This window comes from Aedes albopictus, chromosome 2, assembly GCF_035046485.1.
Source record: "Aedes albopictus strain Foshan chromosome 2, AalbF5, whole genome shotgun sequence".
NCBI classification, from domain to species: Eukaryota; Metazoa; Arthropoda; class Insecta; order Diptera; family Culicidae; genus Aedes; species Aedes albopictus.
Genome location: NC_085137.1, coordinates 85,019,828 through 85,046,468, shown reverse-complemented (window position 1 = coordinate 85,046,468; position 26,641 = coordinate 85,019,828). Strand labels below are relative to the sequence as shown.

The 26,641-nt window shown below is 38.8% G+C and overlaps 1 protein-coding gene across 2 annotated transcripts in view; it reads right to left on the bottom strand.

Annotated features, from left to right (window-relative positions):
- The window catches only part of LOC109428002 (dual 3',5'-cyclic-AMP and -GMP phosphodiesterase 11), a 177,782-nt gene that overhangs the window by 111,512 nt on the left and 39,629 nt on the right, over positions 1-26,641 (bottom strand). The gene's annotated exons all lie outside the window — the stretch shown is intronic.

Sequence of the window (26,641 nt, the reverse complement as noted above, 5' to 3'; positions counted from 1 at the left end):
AACTGAACTTTAATGTTGATTGATCATATTTTAAAGTATGTACCTCTTGAAAATTTGAGCTCCAGTTCCCAGTTAATCAAAAAAATGTCATTTCTGATAGTCAGTTTGAGAAACTTCTGGATTTGGTTGGAAAAAGTTTGAAAAGTAAACGTAGAAGTGATATGAAAAACTGAAATGACTAGGGGAGCAGAGCCCAAAATGTCAAGATGGGGTAAAATTGCCCAACTCATAAAATCATTCCTGAATGGGACTTGATCATCACTATAGGTGAATGGTATCAAGCCATGTTTGCATTAACCATTCTTCTAGAAGCTAGGCCGCCAAACCCACGGAAAATCTTTTGATTTCCCTACGAAAATAGGCAACTTCCGGTTTTTCGTGCTTGCAATTAAGGATTTCGGGTGATTTTACTACCAGCCATGTGTTTCCAAGGAGATTGAGGCACACATGGAGGCGCATGGTTGTGGATGTCTACGCTATCGATGTTAGGGGTTATTCGAATATGCCGACCATCGATTAACGGAGAGAGGAGTGATATTCCATGTATTGAGCATACGAAAAAAGCAGGACAGAGGAGGGAAAGGGAGTCGGAAATGCCCAAAAACTGATAGACGTATTTTTTTAATGTTTTCATGAAATGGCATCTTACCCCTTGGCAGATGGTCATTTTGCACCACTTCCATTTTACGAACCAGTTTTTAAAATCGCTAAAAATCGATGAAAATGCAATAGTTTAGTGAATATTTTTGCTGAAGTATCGAGAAAATATTGCCTAGTTGCTGTTATCTCTCTGAAAGCCTAACAAATGAGGCTATTTATCATTGAAAACCATGAAAGTTTGAAAAACGGCATCTTACCCCATTTTCCCTACTTCTAAAGATTGTTTATCATAATAAAAACCCTCATTAATCCACCTAGCAGTGATGGCGCCTTTCTGCTGTCTTCGGAAAACCCATTTCAACAAAACTCAAGTGACATGTTGATGAATACTTAGAATATTTTTTAAGCTAGTGTTGACGAATTCGACGTGAAATTAACCCCAAATAATGATTTCGGTGACATTCGCAAAACCAACCAAAAACGTGAGTTTTCACGAAAACGTTAATTCGTTTTTTTGTGGTTCGATATAACTTACACTAATGTTTTTCCAGTTTCCACAAATTCTGGGTAACAAGGCTATTGATGCAACAAAACATTGATTCGAGTGAGTCGTAGTTTATCTGGGGATTATTATTGAAAAAAAAAAATGTTGTACGTTATATCGAAGCAAAATGTACGATATATCGTATTCGCTATATCGAGGGTTCGTTATATCAAAGATTACCTGTATCGCACATTCATACGTTTAACAAAAACCCATTTTATGGCACCAGAAATCATATTGTTTATCTGACTTTTGTTGTTCAGGCGTTCATATATTGCAAGGTTTCGGAGCCTGAAACTCCATTAGGCAGCCACAATCTTGAGTTAGGAGCCGCCATCTTGGATTTTAAACCGCCACCTTGGATGTTATAGTCGCCATTTTTTGGAGTCCAGGCATCTTCCCTATACAAAATATACCCATATTGCATGGTTCTAGAGCCTAAAACTCCATTAAACAGCCGCCATATTGGATTTTAAATCGCAATCTTGGATATTCTGGTCACCATTTTTGGAGTCCAGACATCTTTTCAACACCAAATATACCAATTCTGCATGGTTCTGGAGCCTAAAACTCCATCAAACAGCCGCCATCTTGAATTTGGAGCCGCCTTCTTGGATTTTAGGTCGCCATCTTGGATATTCTGGTCGCCATTTTTGAACTCCATACCAAATATACCCATATTACATGGTTTTAGAGCCTAAAACTCTATTAAACAACCGCCATCTTGAATTTGGAGCCGCCATCTTGAATATTAGGCTGTCATCTTGAATTTTGGGCTGCATCGAGGAGGTTCTGGTCTCCCGTCTTGATTTCCGCACAAAATTCGTCAACCATGCTAAAGATTACAAAAATTGCCGCAGTTTGATGTGTCGCATGATGAGGCTTGGTTCAGTTTTATGTACTGTTTTATGCCTGTGCCTTTATGTGTACGAGAAACCAAAGTGTACTGAAAGGCCATATGTTCACTCAAAAAAAGAATTTTCGATAGAAGGCTCGGACGGTCAAATCACATATACCAATCAACTCAGTTCGACGAATCGAGATGGTGTCTGTATGTGTGTATGTATGTATGTATGTCTGTGCGCAAAAAGAGTTCACTCACTTTCAAGGCACTTCCCATTGGCCGATTTTTCGAATTATATGTAGCTCGAATCAAACGGGAGTTTTACCGCATTTTTTGATATTAAAAATGGTCCGGATCGGACAAGGTGTTTCGGAGTTATGGCCATTTCAGTGATCTGGACCAGCACCGGTAGAACTGACCGTACATAAAACTGAACCAAGCCTCATCATGCGACACATAAAACTGCGGCAATTTTTGTAAGCTTGAGCATGGCTGACGAATTGTGAGCGGAAATCAACACTGGAGACCAGAAATTCCACGATGTCGGCCCAAATATAAATTGACAGCCCAATATTCAATATGACGGTTTTTAATTCAAGATGGCGGCTGTTTAATAGAGTTTTAGGCTCAAAAACCATGCAATGTGGGGTATATTTGATACGGAGAAGATAACCGGAGTCCTAAAATGATGACCAGAATATCCAAGATGGCGGTCTAAAATGTAAGATGGCGTCTCCTAATTCAAGATGACGACTGTTTAATGGAGTTTCAGTTTAATGGAGTTTAAAATGGTGACCTACCCAATATGGCGTCTCAAAATTCAATATAGCGGCTAGGCTCCAAAATAATGGAGGGAGCTTAAATCATGAAATATGGGTATATTTGATATACAGAAGATGTCCGCAGTTTAAAAATGGCGGCCAAGATGGCGATCTTAATTGAAAGATGGCGTCCAAAAAGTCAAAATGGCAGATGTTCAATGGTGTTTAGACTAATAAAACTTTCAATAAGGATATATTTGGTATAGGGAGGATTTCCGAAGTCCAAAAATAGCAACCAGAATAATCAAGATGACTGTCCAATATCCAAGATGGCGGTTGTTGAATGGAATGTAGGCTCAAAAACTATGTAATATGGGTATATCTGGTATGGGAAAGAAATCCGGAGGCCAGAAATGGCGACCAGAATTTCCAAGATGGCAAAGTAAATTTAAAATTACGGCTCAAAATTCAAGATTGAGGCTTTTTTTAGAGTTTAAGGCTTACATATCAATTATATTTTATTTTTTTACTATTTTACTAAACATTAAAAACTAGACAAACGATATGATTCTTGGTGCCATGAAATGGTTTTTGGTTAAACATATGAAAGTGCGATATTCATCAACATGTCACTTGAGTTTAGTAGAAATGGGTTTTCAAAGGCACGATAAAGGCACCATCACTGGTATGTAGATCAATAAGTTTTTTTTTTTGAGAAAACTACAATTGATTTTTTTTCTTTTCCAGCATTTCCATCCCAAGCGTAAAAAAATATCGTAATGCTGCCTAAACATGTTAAAGAATTTATTTTGGGTATTCAATAAGAGTACCTTGGCAGTTATCGTCGTGAACTCGCCAACGGCGGACGTGCGGTACCACCGCAGGTTGTTTTTTTTGCTCTCGGTGTGCTTTGTTCGGACAATTGTACGATCAAAACAAAACGATCATCGATGCTTGGCGGAATGGATGAAGAAAAGATCATTAACACGGTGAAATTTCAATTCCCACCCGGATCACCACGGCCGTCATGGGGGGAAATCGCCGAGTTTTTAAAAACTCTTGATTCGGATTCAACGAACATGGAAACTGTGTATCAAATGGGAGACAGAAGCGTGTATATTAAGTACACAACTAAAATTGCAATGCAGGACGCATTACAGCAGAACAGGGATGACGTTTTGTTTCACTACTCCAGTGGCAAGTCGGTGGCGGTGCGAATGCTGCTGGCGGGAGTAAACATTCAGTATGTACGACTGTTTGATCTTCCTCCAGAGGTGGATGACAAAGTTGTGTATTCAGTACTTGGGAAGTATGGAACAATTCACCGGGCGCTGCGGGAAAGATTTCCGACGGGCCATGGACTCGATCACCTGTTTACTGGTGTGAGGGGTATCTACATGGAGATCAAAAGTGACATTCCCCCTGCTTTGGTGGTTGGAAAGTGGAAGGCGAAACCCAAGTAACACGCTTTGTTATATAATTGTTAAAAATTAACGTTTCGAACATAATCCGTTGTATTTTTCATGCATTATTAACTTGATTTTAGACACTTATATATTCAAAACAGCGCAAAAAATGGCGGCTTATAAAACATCTTACAAGTTCTATAAGATGTATTCTAATACACTAATAATACTAATTATGCCATGCACGATACGTTCCACCTGACGAACCTCTAATAATCAGTTATAATCAAGTTTATTGTCTGCAGTCAAAACTTGAAAAATACTCTTATGATACAATCACATTCTTTAGTTGGAATTAAGCTAATGTTAGGTAACTCAACTAGCAGGAAATACTTATATTAAATAACATATGCATAAGTTGAACCTGAGCTATTTAAAAGTGATATAACTTGCAAAATCTCTTTTTATAACAAACTAATATCGCATAACATACAGGGTGTTAGGTTCCTGAGTGCAAACTTTTTAAAGGGTGATAGAGGACCATGAATGGAGAAAAAAATTGTTCTACGCATATGGTCAAATCTTAACCGTTACGTAGTTATTGAACTTCCCATGTTTTTTACTCTTATTGCCTTAACTGGCAATAACTTGAAAAAGGCCAAACTTTTCGAAGTTTTTTTACGCTTATTTGAAAGATTATTGAATTTTCCATCAAATGGCATCTTTGAATCGATTGGTTTAGTTAAATAACTAAGTTTTTTAGAGCAAAATAGCTAAAAATAGCGTATTTTTATTAGTTTTTGTCAATTATCTTTGAAACATGCGTAATAAATTAAAATTCTTTCTTAGGCAAAGTTGTGGCCCCGGTTACACTCTACAATTCTTTCTTTGACACTAAACTTCTAGCTCTTATCGTTTTCTTGCAATTTTGATTTAAATGTGCGGCACAATGCGCAAAAAAGTGCTTTCCATGACAGTTGCAAATTTATGATCTGAAATGCGATATTAAAATCAAAATTGCAACAAAACGATAAGAGATAGAAGTTTAATGTCAAAGAACGAATTGTAGAATGGAACAGGGGCCATAACTTTGTCGAAGAAAGAATTTTAATTTATTACGCATGTTTCAAAGATAATTGACAAAAACTAATTAAAACATACTACTTTTGAGCTATTTGCTCTAGAAAACTTAGTTAATTAACTAAACCAATCGATTCAAAGATGCCATTTGATAGAAAGTTCAATAATCTTTCGAATAAGTGTCAAAAAACTGCAATAAGTTTGACGATTTTTAAGTTATAGCCAGTAAAAGAATTAAGAGTCAAAAACATGGGAAGTTCAATAACTACGTAACGGTTGAGATTTGACCATATGCGTAGAACAATTTTTTTCACTATTTATGGTCCTCTATCACCCTTTAAAAGGTTTGCACTCACGAACCTAACACCCTGTATAAAGCGAAGAAACTATAAAAACAAATCAAAATAAAATTGAATATGAATTTTCTAAGAACATTTGGCTTACTCAACCCAGAAAATGGTTTCGAAGTGATAATGTTAATGGCTATTTAATTTTCGGAAAATAAATTGAGAAATGCTTAGGCCCAGTAATGGTAATCATGTTTTCCTATGCTATTGAATATTTGTTGTGAAACTTTTAATTTTACTCGTGCATAATTTGAGCGCCATTAAATTAATCAAAAAATATGTCATCAACCAACGAAAAAAAATGCTGATTGGGATTTTTTTTTCTCAATCTCCATGAAGAAAAAATATGGCAGACAATTCATGTAGCTAACAGTGCCAATCAAAAATGTTGATAATTGAAATTTCAATCATACATATTTAAATGGATGGTATGACCAATAACTAATTATAACTTTTGTTAAATTTAAATTTTTATTATAAAATATATAGATTAATTTATAGTTATCAACTAACCTTAACATTGCGCGAGAAAAAAATGTTTTATGATTTTTTTCATCATCATACTTTTAACCAGTACTGTACTATGAATAATTTTTCATAGAAACAGTCTCCTAGTCTTTCTTTTTAATTGAGAAAAACATAGTAAAAATAGCGTTGAAATTGCTTTCGAAGAGCTACGCAGTAATGAAGTATGATAGGCCTTTAAAGAACATTCATAATTCGTCTTGATAACTTCTCTCCTCTATAGAAACGCAGAAGTTTTTATTTTATTTTGCAGACATCGTGATAACGCAAAATTAACTGAATTATAACTTATTTTTCAAGCGACTCTAAGTTTGTCAAAACGTCAAAATTTTGTTGACAAATTTCGCGCTGCTTTTTGTTTTGACTACTCGAAGGCTCGGAAGAGTTTTCATAAATTTCCATTTTTTTCATGATATTTACAGTGCGCGACCGTAAACAATTAATCAAATACAGTCAACTCTCTATAACTCGATATCCAAGGGACCATCGAGTTATAGAATTATCGAGTTATAGAATATATCGGGAGAAAAAAAAATCAAAACCGAAAACGTCGAAAACCACTGTTTTGAGGTAGAAATTCTATATTCAATATCCGAAATATAAAAATGAACCCTGCACAGTGGTCCCAAAGCCGTATCTGGCTGGACAAAATTGTTTACGCTTAAAATATTAGTTTTTGCAATATGCTGTCTTCAAAAAAGTTTCTCCATATTTTTTTGGTCATTATTTCCAATATTGTAAAATTAGGGTGGTTCATATAATTTTCAAAACCACATCGTTAACTTTTTAGTTAGTCCATATAGAGAAATTCAATGTTCTACAAAGTTGAAAAGCACTTGATTCCAAATAATTTTGCCGAAGAAAGTATAATTCTTTTACTTATGGTTCAAAGGATATTCTTCTTTAAAAAAAAGTTAGGGTGACACCTAAAAATAAGTTTCTTTAAATAAAGTTGTGTTGACTGGTTTTTCGCAAAATCATTGCTCCGAGCACTTTCAGAGCTTTAATATTCAACATGTTTCTCAAAGACAGCTAAGCTGTATGCTCTCAATTTGTAGTTTTTCAGGGGTTTCTTCTAAAAACCAGTTTATTTTTGACACTTGATATTTCAGAACAGTGCAAGGGCATTTTCAATCTCTAAATATAAAGTACAATTAAAAAGCTTTTATTTTTATCTTTTAATAGTGGAAAAAGTTCTTTGGTTCCAAAAAAAAAAATGTCAATCCACTGGCGCTATTCTGAAATATTTGGTAGTCAAAAAAAAAAGGAAAACTTTTTTATAGAAGATGTAGTACTCTGCTATCTTTAGGAAAATGTAGAATATCGACTTAAAGTGCTTGAAATAAAGTGGTCACAAGAAAGCAGCGAATAAAAGGTTACTGAAAGGAAACCGCTTTTGATGTCACCCTAGCTTATTACTTTGGAAATTTATATCTGGTTCAACCATAAAAGATACAACTTCGATATCTGTTTTGGAGAAGCTGTTTGGAACTATATGCTTTTCATCTTTGTAGAACACTGCATTGTTCTATCTGTAAAAAAAATCAATAGTAGATATTGTAGTTTGCGAAAAATTTGGACCACCCTAATTTTACAATATTGAAGCCAATGTGCAAAAATATGAAGAAACTTTCCTTAAGATATAGCAAAAACTAGGAGTGTGTAATGTCTGAGACATAACCGCAATGTTGACGTAGGACTAATTTTTAACACATAATAAAGAATTTGGGGCTCACAGATGAAGTAAACGTGTATCTATTCAGCAAAAATAACGGCCAGAGTAAAATCACTATATGCTAAAGACTCGAAATCTGGCGATTGTTGCTGGTAATGATGATTCCCGTATCATGACGATGATGCTGCCGAGCAATGCCTTTAAAGTTGAAGGATTCGTCATTGAAATAATCGTCATCATTGAAAATTCGAAAGCAGTTTTCTCGTACAAAGCTGAAATTTCCGCAGTGAAAATGTATTCACTGTATTGCGGCTGAAGATTGGAGTACAGTGAACTTATTTTCACTGCAGAAATTTCAGTTTAGAATGAGAAAACTGCTTTCGAACTTTCAATGATGACGATTATGTCAATGACGAATCCTTCAACCTTAAAGCGCATTTGACAGGTATCCTACTCGATTGGAATGACATTGACAGTAAATTTGGAATTTCAAATACCAAATATACAGCGGTGTATACAGTAGACGTTCGATAAGTGCAACATGTTTACGTTTCACTTAGCGAACAAAATTCGATAACTGCAACGTCAGGCAGGCGTCAACAACCCATCAATTGACGTTAAATGAACGCAAAATTCATTCGACTGTTCATTTGGACTAACTTGGCGCACCGTTTTGACGGATAGCGGTGCGATAACTGCAAATTTGTTGCACTTACCGGACTTGCAGTTAAAAAGCATTGCAGTTAAACCGTTTGCACCGACCGAACGTCTACTGTATTTAGTATAAAAATTAAACTTTATCGATAAACTAAACTATAAAAATTAGAATTAGTTGAATTTTTAGAAATAATTGAATAATGCTCCAAATAACTCTTTCGGAAGCTTTGGGGCCCTTAAAAGAACCATTTTGGTATAATTTATTGCCACCCATGCCGCCACCACCGATTGATCCGAAAAGAATCGAGGCTTCATTGGACAGAGGGCGGTGCCACCCGCTTGCTCATCCGTTGAAGCGGATCTTTTTTGGGATCTCGCTGCTGCTGCCGCCGGCAATCCATGAAAGAATCGGGGCCCCGGCAAACGAAAAGTGACGCCAATCGAATTTTCGTTTGCCGAGGCGGATTTTTCTTTGGATGTTGCTTCCGCTGCTGCCTCCACTGCCGATGGATCCGAAAAGAATCGAGGCTTCATTGGACAGAGAGCGGTGCCACCCGCTTGCTCATCCGTTGAAGCGGATCTTTTTTGGGATCTTGCTGCCGCTCGGTGCTGTCCGTCCGCTGCTGTGTGTGCCGATGAAATGATCGAAATGAGTGTGTGCACCACTTATATAAGTTTCGTCGTGTCGCCTCACAGAACTATGCTTGATTGTGATTGGTTGGGTAAGACTGATCTCGAGCTTTTACTAATTTTCAGCTCCAGCCTCAGTCAAGGCACATCATTCAATTGAGCCCCAGCTAGGAAGCATACATTTGTGGTGTTGTAGGTTTAAAGCTTTTTCCATAGTTGATGACGTCAAACCCGACATCAACCTATCATTCACCTATTTTGATTTTAGCCACCAAACCTAACATAGACCCAATAGTTGATCGATGTTGGTCCAACAGTGGCCCAACATTCGATAAAAATTGACCCGACTTTAACCCGACATTAGACATTTTTTCAGTCTGGCGGAATCCAGAAAGAAATCAGAGGGAACAGCTTTTATACCCCTAGATTAGCAGATGCAGCTCCTCCCATTCGGCTGGCTTTCCAGAATATTTCATTTGCATGGCCCGCCCCGCCTGCTTCAGACGCTTCAAACGATTAATCAACCCAAAAATGGAAAAAAAATTCATTAAGCGTTAAAGTAAACAAAATATTGGATGATTTAGATCATTTTAATTCGAAAATTGTTAGAGTTAAACAATGTTTTACGGAAAATAGTTCTGATAGGGTAATGCGTTGCTGAATTCTGGGTGGAACCATTAGTGGCCGGAATTCAATCATTCATTTTTCGGGTGAACCACACTTTTCTCGATTGATGGAGTAAAATTATCTGATTTACAACTCTTGAAGAATCATTTTTTGGTGATCCTGATAAGGACCGTTTGATAAAGTAACGATTTCAGGAAGAAAATGGCATGAAACCGCCTTGCCACGCAATGCGTGTTGGTTTTCTCCGTGCTAATCCTGCAGGATGCCACCGAAAATTGGTAGGCCGCTTTCTGCCGTGGATAAGATTCATGACGCTATCAGCACGATAGCCGAGAGTCGCCGATGGGTAGTGCTCAGGTGTGGAGGTGACATGCACCCTGCTTGACTGATCCAACGAAAATGACGAAAGAAATCAGAGGGAGCAGCTTTTATGCCCTAGATTAGCAGATGAAGCTCCTCCCATTCGGCTGGCTTTTCAGTATATTTTATTTGCATGACCCGCCCCGCATGCACCAGACGCTTGAAACGGTTAATCAACCGAGAAATGAGAAAATTTCCATTTAACGAATAAAGTAATCAAAATATTGTAAGGTTAAGATCATTTTAACTCGAACAACGTTATAATTTATCGATGTTTCACGAAAAATGGTTCGGATAGGGTTGATAAATTCCGGATGGAACCATTAGTGGCTGGCATCATCATTCTTGCGGGGCCACCAAGCATTTCACTTTTCGGTTGCACCACACTTTTACCGATCCATGATGGAATGAAATAATTATCTGATTCACAACTCTTGATGAATAATTTTCTATGGTCCTGAAAAGAACCGATTGAATATTGAAAGATTTTAGACAAAAATTGACATGAATTTATCATGCCACGCAATGTGTGTTGGATTCCTCCGTGCTGAATGCTGAACGCCGTCGAAAATTGGCCCGCCGCTTGTTGCCCTGGATGTTCCTGATGCTATCATCAATGCGCCACCGCCAATCAATCGGCGAAAGGACCGAGCCCCGAGGACAGCGACGCAACTCGCAAATTCGTATGTCGCTGATCTTTCTGTGGATTTTGCTGCCTCTGCCACCACCGCCGAGCAATCGATGAAACGTATTCTTTCCTTCGTCTGCCGCGTTAGACGGTTAGAAGGCGAATGTGCAACAGCACCCTTGCCGACAACCACCGACGCCGAGCCAACACGGCCGTCAAAGAAGAATGAGCGAAAACGCAAACGAAGAAAGTGGGCAGCTCTCGTTCGATGCGTTCACCTCGAGACGACAAAGGCAAATGAGGGAAGATGCGAAGAAGCAGTAGCTTTTATATTCGACGGGAGCATCCAAAATGTGCTCCAAAATGTGCTCGATCGTGATTGGCTGGAATAAACATGGGTTCACTTTTCCCAATTTTTCAATAGTTTGTTATTGAAAAACAGCAAATATTATTATTGGACATAATTGGTGTAAAGATTTGCAATCGATTGGTGCCAAAATTTTGAAAATTCAACAAGAAATGGCTGAGCTATTAACGCTCAAAATCTCCACTTTAAACGTAACGCGGCTGATTTCTGAAAATTTAGAATGACACCCGGTATAGAAAAGAGAGACGTAGTCCTACGTCAAAACTATTAGTTTAGACGTGAAACTTTTCGTCCAATTTGGTATGTCTCTGGGACTGTAGTGCATGACATAAAAAGTGATAATTTTCGATCAGCCATCAAAATTTATGGTTTCGTCTTTTCAAATATTCATCAATTGCAAACTACAGTGAGGATTCGCTCGTTGGGTCACGACTGCGCCCCAATTAGCGAATCGTGTTTGTTCGTTGGGGCAACTGACAACTGATTAAAATGCTGTAGACACACGCAAGTGACGAGAAATACGTCACGAAACACTCACATACTTGCACAAACGTTCTGTATATTCTTCATTACACCAACGAACCTAACCTCAAAATGACTGACAAATCCCAGGTCATTTTGACAGATGTAACATGAGCATGAAAAGGACGGCAACAAGATCGATAAAGTAGAATATGTTATCCGTCTTTTTCGTGCATGTGTGTGGTCTGTCAAAATGACCTGTGAATTGTCAAACATTTTCATGGCTAGCTTTGTTGGTGTAATGAAGAATAGGAGCTACGATGCGACGGCGGTCAGAGGTCAAACTCATTTTGACATCGATTTTGACATTGACAGTGCTTTTTAGTTGGGTTTTGCCCCAACCAGTGAACATTCAACTATCGAGACAGTCCATCTAACGAGCCGCCAACTAACGAAGCGGGACTGTACTTCAAACGATTTCTTAGCCATACTTCGCTTATTATGCACTGGTTATATTTAATTTTCAAGTTAACATCGAGTAATGGAGGTAAATTTATACTAGGTGTGACATCGACTAAAGGAAGCATCGAATTATGGAAATATCGACTTATGGAGAGTACGGTATATGGAAAAACGAAGGGACCGACGAATCCATCGAGTTATAGAAAATATCGAGTTGTAGAATATCGAGTTGTAGAGAGTCGACTGTAATCATAAAAAAGATTAATCGTATCGTAAATTATCAAGTTTACTCGTGGAAATCTTCATATTGGAGAGTGAAGTTGGTAGTGTTGTTAATCTGCAATGCAAAGAATGGTCCGCAGCGCATATTTAGACCCGGCACAGTTCCCATTCGCTGGTTGGCTTCTGTAATCTACAATTGATAGCGCAGAATCTATAGACGTGTGCCTATTCTCAGGTGAAACAATACGTCACACTGCATTCTCAACACTTCGCAAACTAGTGGAGTGTCCTTTTGCAGTGGTTTTTCGGGAAATATTTGATGCAATCCGTTCAGCAGCTTCACAATTGTCTGCGACGGCTAATTCGGTCTTGTGCATAGGTAACGCCAGCTGCATTGGACGAATCAATGAGTGCTTATACACTACCCGCCATAAATATGGAATCGCATCTTCTAGTATTGCAACACCCCAATTGAATATTGGAGCACCCCAAAAAGTTTGGCATCACCTGAAAACCTTATTTTTTACTGAACTTTATCTCAAAAACCGTATCCTCTGCAAAGTTTAGACCTTCGGCAAAGTTGTTCAGCAGGTTTATGACCTTCAAATGGTGAAATGTTTGGTACGTAATTCCGCCACTATGTGGCGCTAGTGTGCATTTACAATGAAGTACTTTAACATGGTTTATCTCATGATTCTGACCACCTAGAATGTTCGTGTCTTCAGCAATGTTGATCAGAAGGGTTATGGCTATCAAATGGTGGTAAGTTTAGTGCGTAATTCCACCGCTATGTGGCGCTAGTGTGCATTTACAATGAAGTACTTTGACATGGTTTATCTCAAGATTCTGACCACCTAGAATGTTCGTGTCTTCAGCAATGTTGATCAGAAGGTCTATGGCTATCAAATGGTGGTTATTTTAGTGCGTGATTCCGCCGCTATGTGACGCTAGTGTGCATTTACAATGAAGTACTTTGACACGGTTTATCTCATGATTCTGACCATCTAGAATGATCGTGTCTTCAGCAATGTTGATCACAAGGTCTATGGCTATTAAATGGTGGTAATTTTAGTGCGTAATTCTGCCGCTATGTGGCACCAGTGTGCATTTACAATGAAGTACTTTGACATGGTTTATCTCATGATTCTGACCACCTAGAATGTTCGTGTCTTCAGCAATGATGATCAGAAGAGTTATGGCTATCAAATGGTGGTAAGTTTAGTACGTAATTCCGCCGCTATGTGGCGCTAGTGTGCATTTACAACGAAGTACTTTAACATGGTTTATCTCATGATTCTGACCACCTAGAATGTTCGTGTCTTCAGCAATGTTGATCAGAAGGGTTATGGCTATCAAATGGTGGTAATTTTAGTGCGTAATTCCGCCGCTATGTGGCACCAGTGTGCATTTACAATGAAGTACTTTGACATGGTTTATCTCATGATTCTGACCACCTAGAATGTTCGTGTCTTCGGCAATGTTGATCATAAGGTCTATGGCTATCAAATGGTGGTAAGTTTAGTGCGTAATTCCGCCGCTATGTGTCGCCAGTGTGCATAAAAAATGAAATACTTTGACATGGTTTATCTCATGATTCTGACCACCTAGACCTACCTGTGCGCCGACTATATTTTGCTCGGCGGCAGCGTGAGGGCCATTTTTGGCCGGCGGCGGCGGCTTCACGCTGGTGGCAGCTTTCGGCGGCGTGAATTGGCGTGTCCAAAATTTGACCATAATGTTACATTGACAAAGCAAACAAGTTATCATTACGTTCTAGAATTTGTAGTCTGAGCTACTTCATGACAATCGATGACATAAACTATTGATTGAATGAATACCTTTTGTAAGTCCTGTTCAGATCCATCGCTGCGACCAGTGATTAGACCTATTGTGACATTAGCCGCATCCTTAGTGTAGTTCATGTTGCAATACTGCATTGCAATTGAAGGCAATACAATAGAGATTTTGCTACAGTTTTTGTTTCATTTATTTAGAGGGAAGGAATCTCGTTTCTTCAGGGAGGAATCTCAGAAGGAATTCCAGGAGGAACCTTGAAAGAAACTGGAGAAATCCATGAAGAAAATTCTGGGCTTATCTCTGCAGGAACTACTGTATGAAATCCTGAAGGAACGACTGCAGAAATCTCTGGTGGTTCAAGAGTCTGTCTTTGAGAGCGATCCCTGCAGAAACTTCTAAAGGAATCCATGATTGAAATTATCGAGGAATTTCAGAAGGAAATCCAGGAGGATTCCATAAATAAATTCAAGACGAAATCCTAAGGGATTTACAGCAGAAATCCTCGAAGGAATTCCAGCGGGAATTTCTAAGGAAATTCGAGAAGGAATCCTTTAAGCAAGGATTTCTAGGAGGAATCAACAAAAAATATCCAGGAGAAATTTCGAAAGTTTTTCCAGCAGAAAACCTCAAAAGAATTCAAGTGGGAGTTTAGAAGAATATTAGAATAAGAGTCACCAAAGGAATTCTAAGAGGAATCAATGAAAATTACCTTAGAGGTATTTCTGGAGAAATTCCAAGAGAAATCCCTGAGAGAATTCCAGTAGGAATCCCCGAAGGAATTCTAAGAGGAATCCCCGCAGGAATTCTAGAAAAAATCTTCGAAGGAATCTCCCAAGAAATTGCAGGAGAAATTTATGCAGAAATCTCAGGAGCAGCCACCGAAAGAACTTCGGAAGAAATCTTCGAAGGAATTTCGAGCGGAATCCTCAAAGGTTTTTTAAGTCAGAAGGAATTCCCGAAAAAATCCTTGAAGGAACTCTAGGAAGAATCCACGAACTCTAGAAAGAATTTCCGAAGGAATTCTTGGAGAAACCACCGAATAAGTTCAAGAAGGAAACCCTGAAGGAATTCCAGGTGGAATTCCATGAAGAATTTAAGGAATTCCAGGAGGAATCACCGAAAAAACAGTTCCAGGAGCAATCCTTGAGGGAATTCTAGAGAAATCACCGAAGGAATTCCAAGAGGAATCCCCGAATGAATTTCAGAGGAAATTCCCCAAGGAATTCCAGTAGGAAATCCTGAAGGAATTCTAGGTGGAATCCCCGGAGGAATTCAATGAAAAATTTTTGGAGCAATCTCCGAAGAAATTCGAAGAGGAATCACAACAGAAATCCCAAGAGGAAACTCCAAAGGAAATCCAGGAAAATCCTCCAAAGTAATTGCTGGAGGAGTTCCCGTAGAAATTCCAGGGGGAATCCCCGACGGAATGTCAGGAGGAATCTCCGAAATAATTCCAGGAGAAATCCCCGAAAGAACTCTACAAGGAGACCCCGAAGGAATTCCAAAAGAAACCTCCGAAATAATTCAAGGAGAAATCTCCGAAGGAATCCCTGAAGGAAGTCCAGAATGAATACTTCGACGGAATTCCAGGAGGATATCCTGAAGAAATTTCAAGAGAAAACTCCGAAGAAATTACAGGAGACATCCCAGGGGGAAGAAAAAACCCATTAGGAATTTCAGAATAAATCTCCGAAGAAACACTAGGAGGACTCCTGGAGGAATTCTATGAGGAATCCCTGGAGGAAATCAAGGAGGAATCTCCGTGGGAATTCTAAAAGAAATCATCAAAGAAATTCCAGGAGGAAGCCCCGAAGGAATTTTAAGAGAAATCCGCGACAGCGTATCAGGAGAAATCCCCGAAAGAATTTCAAGAGGAACCCTTGAAGGAATGCAACATTAATTTTGTTTGTGCACTGATCACCGGCGCGAAAAATAAAAACCGGCGGTGTGACAAACTGCGACGTATGGCCTAGGTGATCAGAATCATGAGATAAACCATGTCAAAGTACTTTGTTTTAAAAGCACACTGGCGCCACATAGCGGCGGAATGACGCATTAAACTTACTACCATTTGGTAGCCATAGACAGTCTGATCAACATTGCCGAAGACACGAACATTCTAGGTGGTCAGAATTATGAGATAAACCATGTCAAAATACTTCGTTTTAAATGCACACGGGCGTCACATAGCGGCGGAATTACACACTATATTTACCACCATTTGATAGCCATAGACCAGCTGACCAACTTTGCCGAAGGCAAGAACTTTCTAGGTGGTCAGAATCATGAGATAACCCATGTCAAAGTACTTCGTTTTAAATGCACACTGGCGCCACATAGCGGCGAAATTACGCACTAAACTTACCACCATTTGATAGTCATAGATCGTCTGATTAAATATGCTGAAGACACGAACTTTCTAGGTGGTCAGAATCATGAGATAACCCATGTCGAAATACTTCGTTTTAAATGCACACTGGCGCCACCTAGCGGCGGAATTACGCACTAAACTTACCGCCATTTGATAGCCATAGACCGTCTGATCAACTTTGCCGAGGACACGAACTTTCAAGGTGGTCAGAATCATGAGATAACCCATGTCGAAGTACTTCCTTTTAAATGCACACTGGCGCCACCTAGCGGCGGAATTACGCACTAAACTTACCGCCATTTGATAGCCATAGACCGTCTGATCAACTTTGCTGAAGACACGAACTTTCTAGGTGGTCAGAATCATGAGATAACCCATGCCGAAGTACTTCGTTTTAAACGCACACTGGCGCCACCTAGCGGCGGAATTACGCACTAAACTTACCGCCATTTGATAGCCATAGACCGTCTGGTCGACTTTGCCGAAGACACGAACTTTCTAGGTGGTCAGAATCATGAGATAGCCCATGTCGAAGTGCTTCGTTTTAAATGCACACTGGCGCCACCTAGCGGCGGAATTACGCATTAAACTTACCGCCATTTGATAGCCATAGACCGTCTGATCAACTTTGCCGAAGACACGAACTTTCTAGGTGGTCAGAATCATGAGATAACCCATGTCGAAGTACTTCGTTTTAAATGCACACTGGCGCCACCTAGCGGCGGAATTACGCACTAAACTTACCGCCACTTGATAGCCATAGACCGCCTGATCAACTTTGCCGAAGACACGAACATTCTAGGTGGTCAGAATCATGAGATAAACCATGTCAAAGTACTTCGTTTTAAACGCACACTGGCGCCACATAGCGGCGGAATTACGCACTAAACTTACCACCACTTGATAGCCATAGGTCCTCTGATCAACTTTGCTGAAGGTCTAAACTATGCAGGGGATACGGTTTTTGAGATACAGTTCAGAAAGTGATGAAGTCTTTAGGTGATGCCAAACTTTCTGGGGGTGCTGCAATATTCAACTGGGGTGTTGCAATACTAGGCGATGCGATTCCATATTTATGGCGGGTAGTGTATGTATGTTTGAATGATTGATTAACAATTATCAATTTTAAGTAATATTCGCATTTTCCGTATCACATTACTGCAAAAAAGTGAGGATCAATCATGAATGACGCAAACAGTGTAAACGTAAACATTATTCGTTCTGATAATGAACGTGTATCTCAGTTGCTAGTAAAGCTGTAATATTGTCTAACTAACATATTTTATGCGTTTGTGAAACCGATGAGAAATACTGCTGTAAAATTTTGTGTTTGTTTTCAATCAACACAGTTAGAGCTTGTCTATAACAGTAAATGTTTTAAGATCCTCTTATAATACATTTATAATACATCTTTGGAAATTTTAATTTCCAAAGATGTTTTCTGTGTTACTTGGGAAATATACCATGATGGGCTGAAGGATAAGTGCTTCCTGTGCCAAATGGATGGGCATCGAAGGAATTCTTGTCCGACGGTGAAGTCAACAGAAAAGCGGGAACAAAGCAAGCGTGAAGTTACGTATGCCGAGGTCGTTGAAGCAGGATCAGTAGCAGTAGCACTCCCGAACTATGTGGACACCAACGAAGAAGACGTGATAGAAATTATTGAAGAAGAAATCGCGGAGCAGCAAATACATTTGAAAGTGGAAGAACAAGAGGTTTCGAAGGTTACGTCGAATAACATGGACGAAATGGATGAGGAGCAGCTAAAGAAGATTGATGAAGCAGCAAAACAACTTGGATTTGGGAGCTTTAGAGAAAATATTGCGAAACTATCGGACATAATCGAAGCTCTCCCTAGTCAGCCTAAACCCACGGCAAGTGAACGACGGGCGCAGTTTTCTACATCAGGTTCCACGGAGCTGCGACCGAAAAAATCAGCACGGAAGAGCAGCAAATAATTGTGTTTCCAACTACTATTAGTTAAAAGATTTCGGCTCTGTTATGCTCAAGTGGCGCCTCGAGCCTATTAAATAAACAAATAAAAAAAAAGAGTACCTTGGCAATGTCTTCTCAACATGTTCGAGTTCATTTGTTATAAAAATCGCCACATTATTGGTTTTTCCTAGAAATTCCACCATAGATTCCTTACAATAACTGGATAATAACTTACATTGGAGTGAAACAGATTTTTCAAAAAAATCATCTGGTATCCATGGTTCTAAGAGTATTGCAATCAACTTTACAATATCCCAAATATTTTCCATTAACTTTGTAATAGTGAGTAAATTTCCACCAGAGTTGGACAAGTAATTTTCAAAAACTAACAAAAAAGATCATAAAATTATTATCCAAGGATATCCAATAAAGGGAAAATCTAAAAAAATGAATTGTTTTCACAAGAAACAATTCATAGAATGCGTTAGAAATTAATTGCTTTGTTGCGAAAGTAGATTCTGAAATTCTTAGAAATTTCATAAGGACAATACACCAAAATTCATACCTCGGATTTTTATTCCTATTTTTATATTTCATAAAATGGCCAAAAAGTCCCACCCAGAATGATGAACCATATTTTGATACATTAATTTTTGTCACAATTTCAACTAAAAGTAATAAAACAATTCTTCAAAAAACTCTTAAACGCAGAAATCTGTTATTTCTATTCGAAAATTTTAATTTGTGATAGTGATTTTTTTTTATCTGTATTAACGAGATTTTTAGCCCTAGGCTAGTTCATCTCGGGACCCACGCTTTACTTCCCTTCCGAAGGAAGAACTCACATTTTGCGAGTTTGTCGGGAGTGGGATTCGATCCCAGGTCCTCGGCGTGATAGTCAAGTGTTCTAACCAACACACCAGGTCCGCTCCGTGATAGTGATGGATATATCCTCATGTATAGTCAAATACAATAATCTCCTCAAAAAGTCAATCATAATATAACAGACTATAGTGTTTGAATCTTTAGAAAATACGACATTATTTGTACGGAATTCAGGAAATATGAAAGGCATGGTCGGGATTCATTGTCCTTAGGGATTCATACAATATTTAGATACTTTTGAAATTTTCTCCAGAAAATTTTCCAGTTTTGAAAAGTATTTGCTAAATAAGTACCAGAGAAACGTCATTGAACAAATTGAAGATCGACTCCGAATTGTTACCCAATACACTTACAAAAATTAATGAAGTTAATTAGAACTTCTTTATTATGACAGTGGACTCGAATTTATGTATTTCATATTCATAGTAAAAATCTTGAAAATTTGCAAGAAGGGCATGGAAATTGCCGATACACTGGAACCTTCAGTAGGATATGAATCGAGGTGTACTAACAGAATGATTTGCTTGCGAGGATGTTTCAGTTCAAGTTTCGCAGGCGTTTCAGAGCATTTTGGGGTGTCTCAGGACGTTTTAGAGGGGCTTGAGCGTTTTACAGGCTCTCAGGTGAGCTTCAAGGAAGGTTTCGGAACCGCTCCAAGTCATTTTAGGCCATTCAGGTTTCAGGAAGTTTTAGAGGGGTGTTAGGGGGCTTCAAAGGCTCTCGGTGAGGAATAAAGAGGCGTTTCAGAGCATTTCAGGTACACTCAATGGGGTTTCAAGAGGCTTAACAGGCTCTCAGGTGAGCTTTACGGGGGTTTCAAGGTTTAAGAGGTGTTTGCAAGCGTTTCATGGGCGTTTCAAGGCATTTATGTATATTTCAGATGAGTTTTAGGGGGCCTCTTTTTTTTACTATTTCATATATTTGGGGCTCAATCGCGTTTAACGCTTTGCGGAGCCAAAACTCATTTTTTGTATTCTATGTACACATATAATTCTTATACAACATAGTTAGTACGGGACGGAGCCAGGATACTCGTGGCAGCTCGAGATTAGCGGGTCACATATGCTTTTAGGATGGGCGTGGTAAGGACTGGGGGTAAGGGTTCTCCGAAGCTCATCCGGAAGGTATAACGTAATGGCGTGTTCGTTGTCTTCATAGTGATTTTAGGGGGCTTCACAGACTCTTAGATGAGCTTCATGTGGATTGCAGAAAGCTTTCATGGGCGTTTCAAAGCATTTCATGAGCGTTTCAGACAGTTTCAAAAGGCCAACAAGACGTTTCATACTGATTACGCTAGTAAATACCAAGACCTACACTTAAGGGAGGTCTTGTAAATCTCAAACAGATATTGAAGTCAATACTTGACGGCAGGTAGTTACATGAGACTATGTAAGCATTCATAATGCTCCAGTAGATCGCTGATTACGTACCAATGGCCTATACTCCAAAGAGTTGTCGGATATGCTCAATAAAGTCATAGCTAGATAAAAAAAAACATATATATATAAGATATGCAGGTTGTTCAAGTAGATCTGATTACTTTACTCCCTGTAATTGTCAATCCTATCTTTACTGGGTTCCCTAATCATATGGTATAGTTATTTCATTAGGCAGTTTTTCTCAAGGAAGTTTTTGTGGAACCTCAAATGGTTCCTACCACACCCTTCCCCTCATCCCTTACCCTTAAAAACGCTCTAAACCAGTATAATCCTTAATCTTAAATTCTCCAACCACTCCGAGCATAATTTGAAAACACAGAAATTGCAGGATAGAATATGCCGTTGATTAACACCAGAAAATCAATATGCCATTAACAGGCATCATATTTAGAAAAATAAAACATTCTAATCTTTCTTCCGTGTTTTGGCTTAAGCCATCCTTTATTTTGAACAATCAACGAGAAAGCGTAGCACACAAAACGATCTTACACATGCACCACAGTATAAGCACCAGTACACGTCCCCATGTTTAAAGCGTTGTTAGTGTACTGCAATAAATCATTCAACAGTTCAGCCCCCACACCGCCACTGCACCACTCCACCCGATTCCCACTCATCCTTGCCGGTCCGATTTTGCCGGTTTTGCGGAACACATTCACTATAGTACTGGTTCGGCGGTGCTGGCGGTGGCGGTGCTTGCCATTGTCCGAAAAATAAAACTGGTTTTACGTCCGGACTCCCTACCGAGAGCCCGAGCCAACTGGACCGGACCGGGCCATGCCAAACCCAGTTTTGATCCACATCCTCGCTCCGGCTCGCTCGGCGTGGAACGGGGTAACTACTAGCCCCGGACACCACCACCGCGCACCGGATGGGTGCTGTGGGTTAAACGGGGCAGAATCGCGCACAGTGATTGTGCGCTTTTCTCGTTTTTATTTTGCCACTCGTTACCGCGACCATCACACAGCTCAGAGACGAGGGCATTGTGAACGTGTGCCAGCTAGTAGGTAAGTAGCGAGCTGCTCTGCTAGAGCTCTCGCGCAGCACTTTTGCCCCCGAGAAGGTGTTTCAAGCGCTCACGACTACTGGCTGTTTCCATCTATAGGTACCCCCACTGAGGGAAATATCGTTTGTAGTAACAGCTTTTCGAAACATGGTAGAACAACAATTGAACTTGCCATTTCCATATTTATAGAATAAACATGTCCACCTATGTTGGGTTATATTTCTGCGGTGGTGTTCGGCAAGGGATTGAGTGGGGAAGGTTACTTTTTCAATAGTTGGTGTGAAACGTCCAAATGGAGTCTCAAAAAGCTCTTTAGAAGACCAGAAGAGACTACATGACAATCATATGGTAGTTCATCTTGAGGTCTGAAAAATATTGGCAAATTATCCCGGGAGGGATCTTTGAAAAAGTTTTAAAAGAATCAATAGTTAAAAATTTGGAAGAATTTCTTTATGGAAACATGGAAGAAATCCAGGGCCGGATCAAAGGGGGGCGGGTGTCAGGGCCCTGGGCCCCACATTTTAGGGGCCCCCACAAAAACCGATCATGCTTGCTTGTCGGCCCCGGCCCCCACAATCCTTAATCCGGGCCTGGAGAAACTAATTAAATTATCCCGGTAGAAATATCTTAAGAAGTCCCTGAAAAACCGGAGGAATCACCAACCAATCTTTAAATTAATCTCGGGAGAAATTCTTGAAACAATAAATCCGGAACGAATGCCGGAAGAACTCGCTAAAGATACCTCGGGAGAAATCAATGAAGGAATGTTGGGCGGTAATCTCAGAAATCCTTTGAAAGAATAAATCTTGGGAGGAAATCCTAAAAGAAAGTAAGGAAGAATCATTGAAGAAATACCAGGACATAATGGAATCTTGGAAGGAATACCTGGAAAAATCCGCAAGGTATGTCTTGGAGGAATCGATGAAGGAATGTCGGGAAATAGCTCTGAAGGAATCTTGGGAAGAAACTCCAGAGGACTTTCGTGAAGAATTGAACAGGGAGGAATACCTAACGAAATTGTAGTTAAGAAAAAACTCCTGGAGAAATCCTTGACAGAACACTGGAGTAATGAAGTACAGTGAAGGAATCCCTGGAGATCCCGGAAAGAATTAATGGGGAAATCCTGTTAGAAATTCCTGGTCGAACCGAAAAAGGAATCAAGCGATAAATGCTAGGCAAATCCTGAAAATAATCTCTGGAAAAATCAATTAAGAAACCCCGGGAGGAATCTTTGAAGGAGTCCCTGACGGAAATCCTAGAAGACTCCTTGACGGAAGCCTAGAAGACATATTTTAAGAAACCCCGGGGAAACTCTTAGAGCAATTCCGTGCCAAATCATTGAAGGAATCTCAGGAAGAATACTTTGAAGAATCCTGCAAGGAGCCCCGAGAAGAATTCCTGAAGGAATTCCGAGTGGAGCGGACCTGGTGTGATGGTTAGAACACTTGACTATCACGCCAAGGACCTGGGATCGAATCCCACTCCCGACAAACTCACAAAATGTGAGTTCTTCCTTCGGAAGGGAAGTAAAGCGTAGGTCCCGAGATGAACTAGCCTAGGGCTAAAAATCTCGTTAATACAAATAAAAAAAAAAGAAATTTCGTGAGAAATCCCTGAAAACATTCACGATGAATCCTCGATTATCACGGAAGGCTACCTTTGTAAATACCGAAAGGAACCCCTGAAAGAATCCCGGGATAAATTCCTGTGAGAATGTTTAGAAGAACACTCGAAGGGATCTCAGGAAAAACCATGAGTAGAATACCGTGAGGAATACCAGAAGAATTCATGCGACGAATCTCTACAGGATCCTCGGAGGAATTACATGTTACAACCTGGTACGAATGGTACAGTCGAATATTTTCATAGATAAATCCCTGTGGTAGACATTGTGTATGGCTTCCGTGAAATCAGTGCAATCTAGTATGGTAGTTTTTGACTGAAAATCTTTTATACACTTGAATAGTTTAGTTGATGACACACCTCTTAACCCTTGAGGACGTGCGCCGTTGTATAAAGTACAACAATACCAAAAAGCCTCGCTTGTCGTATACAGCGCAAGCGTGGTGTAGTTTCAGCTGCTTGATGGCGCGCGTCCTGAAAGGTTAACTGAGAGAGCCATAGTAGTTTTTTTCCACCCCAGTGCTACCTGTTTGTAGGATATCATGCTGCATAATTTTCTTTCTATCTAACCTAATATCTTATATTCCATGTTAGATACATTTTTTATATGGATTCGGTAACTACAGAACCGATTGGAGTGAAAATTTACACGAAATGGGTTTTTTGGTACGGGTATTGTCCTTAAGATGGTTTGAGACCCCTACACTATTGAAAATATGTTTGCATAACTTGAGAATCAATCAACCAATTGAAACCAAATTTTGAAAGGACATGGTGTGAGAACACCCCATCCCCCCTCCCCCCCATACAAAAGGCGGGCTCTAATACTAATAAAACATGAATTATTGCATAAGTTGAAAACTAATCAAGCAAAAGGAACAAACATTTGCATGTGAAGGCTTTAGAAGGCAAGGAGTGCTAATTTGGTGATGTGAGACCCATCCTTTCTCTGAAAAGGAGGGCTCCCGTACAATTGAAAGGAAATTCCTGCATAACTCGAGAACGAATCAAACAGAAGGAACTGAATTTGGGGCGTTTAGTTCTGAGACTAAATGTTGTAGACGTTTCCTATTCAGAAATATTTCCAGCAATTCAGAGACTTTCGGAATTCATCGATTACTTCAAAAATGCATTCAGGAGATCTTCAATAAACTTATCCAAGCAAGTATTCCTCCACAGATTCCTGCAAAAACTCATACAAAGATTCTTTCAGTAGTTCCTCCTTGAGGAAGTTCTTGAAATTCTTCCAGGATTTCTATGAAAACCTCCCCAAAAACCACTCCAGAAATTCCTTTGGAAATTTGTCATGGGATATTTCTGTTATATTTTAAAGAATTTTAAGTGTTTTTTTTTTCTAGACATTCTTCCAGGAGTTCCTTAAAAAACATTCACGACTTCCTAATTATTTTTCTCATAAAATCCATGTATTATAATAAGAGAATTTCTAGGAATTTGTCTAAATATTTTTAATATATTCCTGAAGCAATGCCACCAAGGGTTTCTGAACTAATTCTTCCAGGCATTATTCAAGGAATTTCTTCAAGAACGCCTTCTTCTTTCAGACGTTTCTCCACGGATTGTTTCAGAAACTACTTCAGAAAATCTTTTGAGAGACTCCTTCAGCAGTTCAGAGATTTTTCCATGAATGTCAGTACCGGATATCACCGCAAATTCTTCCATGTTTTTTTTCCAAAAATTCATCTACTGCTTTTTCAAAAATTCTTCTGGAAATTTTCCAAGGGCTCCTCCAGGAATCCCTTGGAAAATTTTATCAGAGGTTACTGAAGAAATTTGTATAAGGTTTCTTTTTAGTACTGCTCTGTTAATCCCTTTAGAAATATCTCCTAGGATTACATCAGAAATTCCGCCAGGAATTCTTTCAGATATCCCTTATCTGTAGAGCCTTTGAACCACTGCTTCCGTTATGTAGGAGTATTGTGGCATGACCCTGTTTGCTTTAGTGCTTATCAAATATCCTGTTATATTCTTTAAGATATTTCTTCATAGATTTTACAGAAGTACTTCACTTCACAGAGTGACAAATACTGGAGAAATTTTTAAAAAGTTCCCGTAACTAATTTCTAAAGTTATTTCTAGAGAAACTAGTGGATATTCCAAGAATTTTTTAATTCCTGAAAAGATTCTTAAATATCTGAAGCAACTTCCCAAGAAAGTCTTTGAAGGATTTCTGGATCAACGCTTGGGGAAACATGGAGGAATCTCTTGAGATAACTCTGGAAGAATTCCAAGAAAAATTTTATGAGAAACCTTTTGGAAGAAAAATTCCTGGAGGAGTTTCTGAAAAAAAAACCAGAGTAGATTTCTAAACCAACAACAAAAAAATCTGGAGGACATATTTTCTTTATGAATCCGAACAGAAGTTGCAGAAGAAGATATTCTCCCTGAATAAATCCATAATTGAAGCGATTTTTGGAGGATGTTTTGCTGCAAACCTGGAAGAGCTGCAAGAGGAGTTCTCAAAAGAATTGCTTGCAAAATGTCTGAAATAATTTCTTAAATAATCGCTAGATTATACGGGGTCCCAGTAAGTATGGGCACAACTTTGTATAGCGAGAATACAATAATTTTTAACAAACAACAATTTTTATATTTTTGTATCTTTATTCTAAATGTTTTGATTGATACCTGTAAAGAATTTATACATTTAAAAGTATTTTTGTACGCAAAATGTTTAAAAAAAAAAACTTTTCATACTTCTGCACAAACTACTTTTTTTCTCTGTTTTACCAAATACACAAATTAGAAACAACTTTTTCGATTTTTTTGGCATGATATATTTTCTCAGATGTTTGATTGATTATTTTATTAGAATATGGTTTGCCTGCGCGTACTGGCACTTCAGAATTTTGAGAAAATCGAGAAATTCCCTTTTTCTTTTTCTGGATAAGACATGCCCACAGATATTCGAGTTTTTGAACAAGTTTTAACGAGAATAAAAACAATTCAATCTACACTTAATAAAGCTGAAGCATTTATTTAAGTTATAGGAAATTTAATTGGCTTTGTCTGCATGCTGTGATATATATTTAGGAGCTTGTTTTCAACTATCAGAAATTCGGGTTATCAAAAATATCGATTTTGGAGTATGAATGAAATTTTCAGGTTTGAAAGTATATGCTTTCAATTCGAACCAATGGTTGTATAATAGATACGCATGTAGAAAATCACGAATGTATTTTTTGAAAATTTTATCGGGCTCAATTTCATGCGTAGAAAATAATTAGTTAAGCGATGCTACTGAAAAATACTGGAGTAATCTTTGATGAAATTTCTGAAGAATTCGCTAGAGGAACTCCTCTACAATATGTTAAAGAATTTCTGTAGAAATTGTTTTCTTAAGGAATGGCTGGGAGAAAACTTTTGAGAA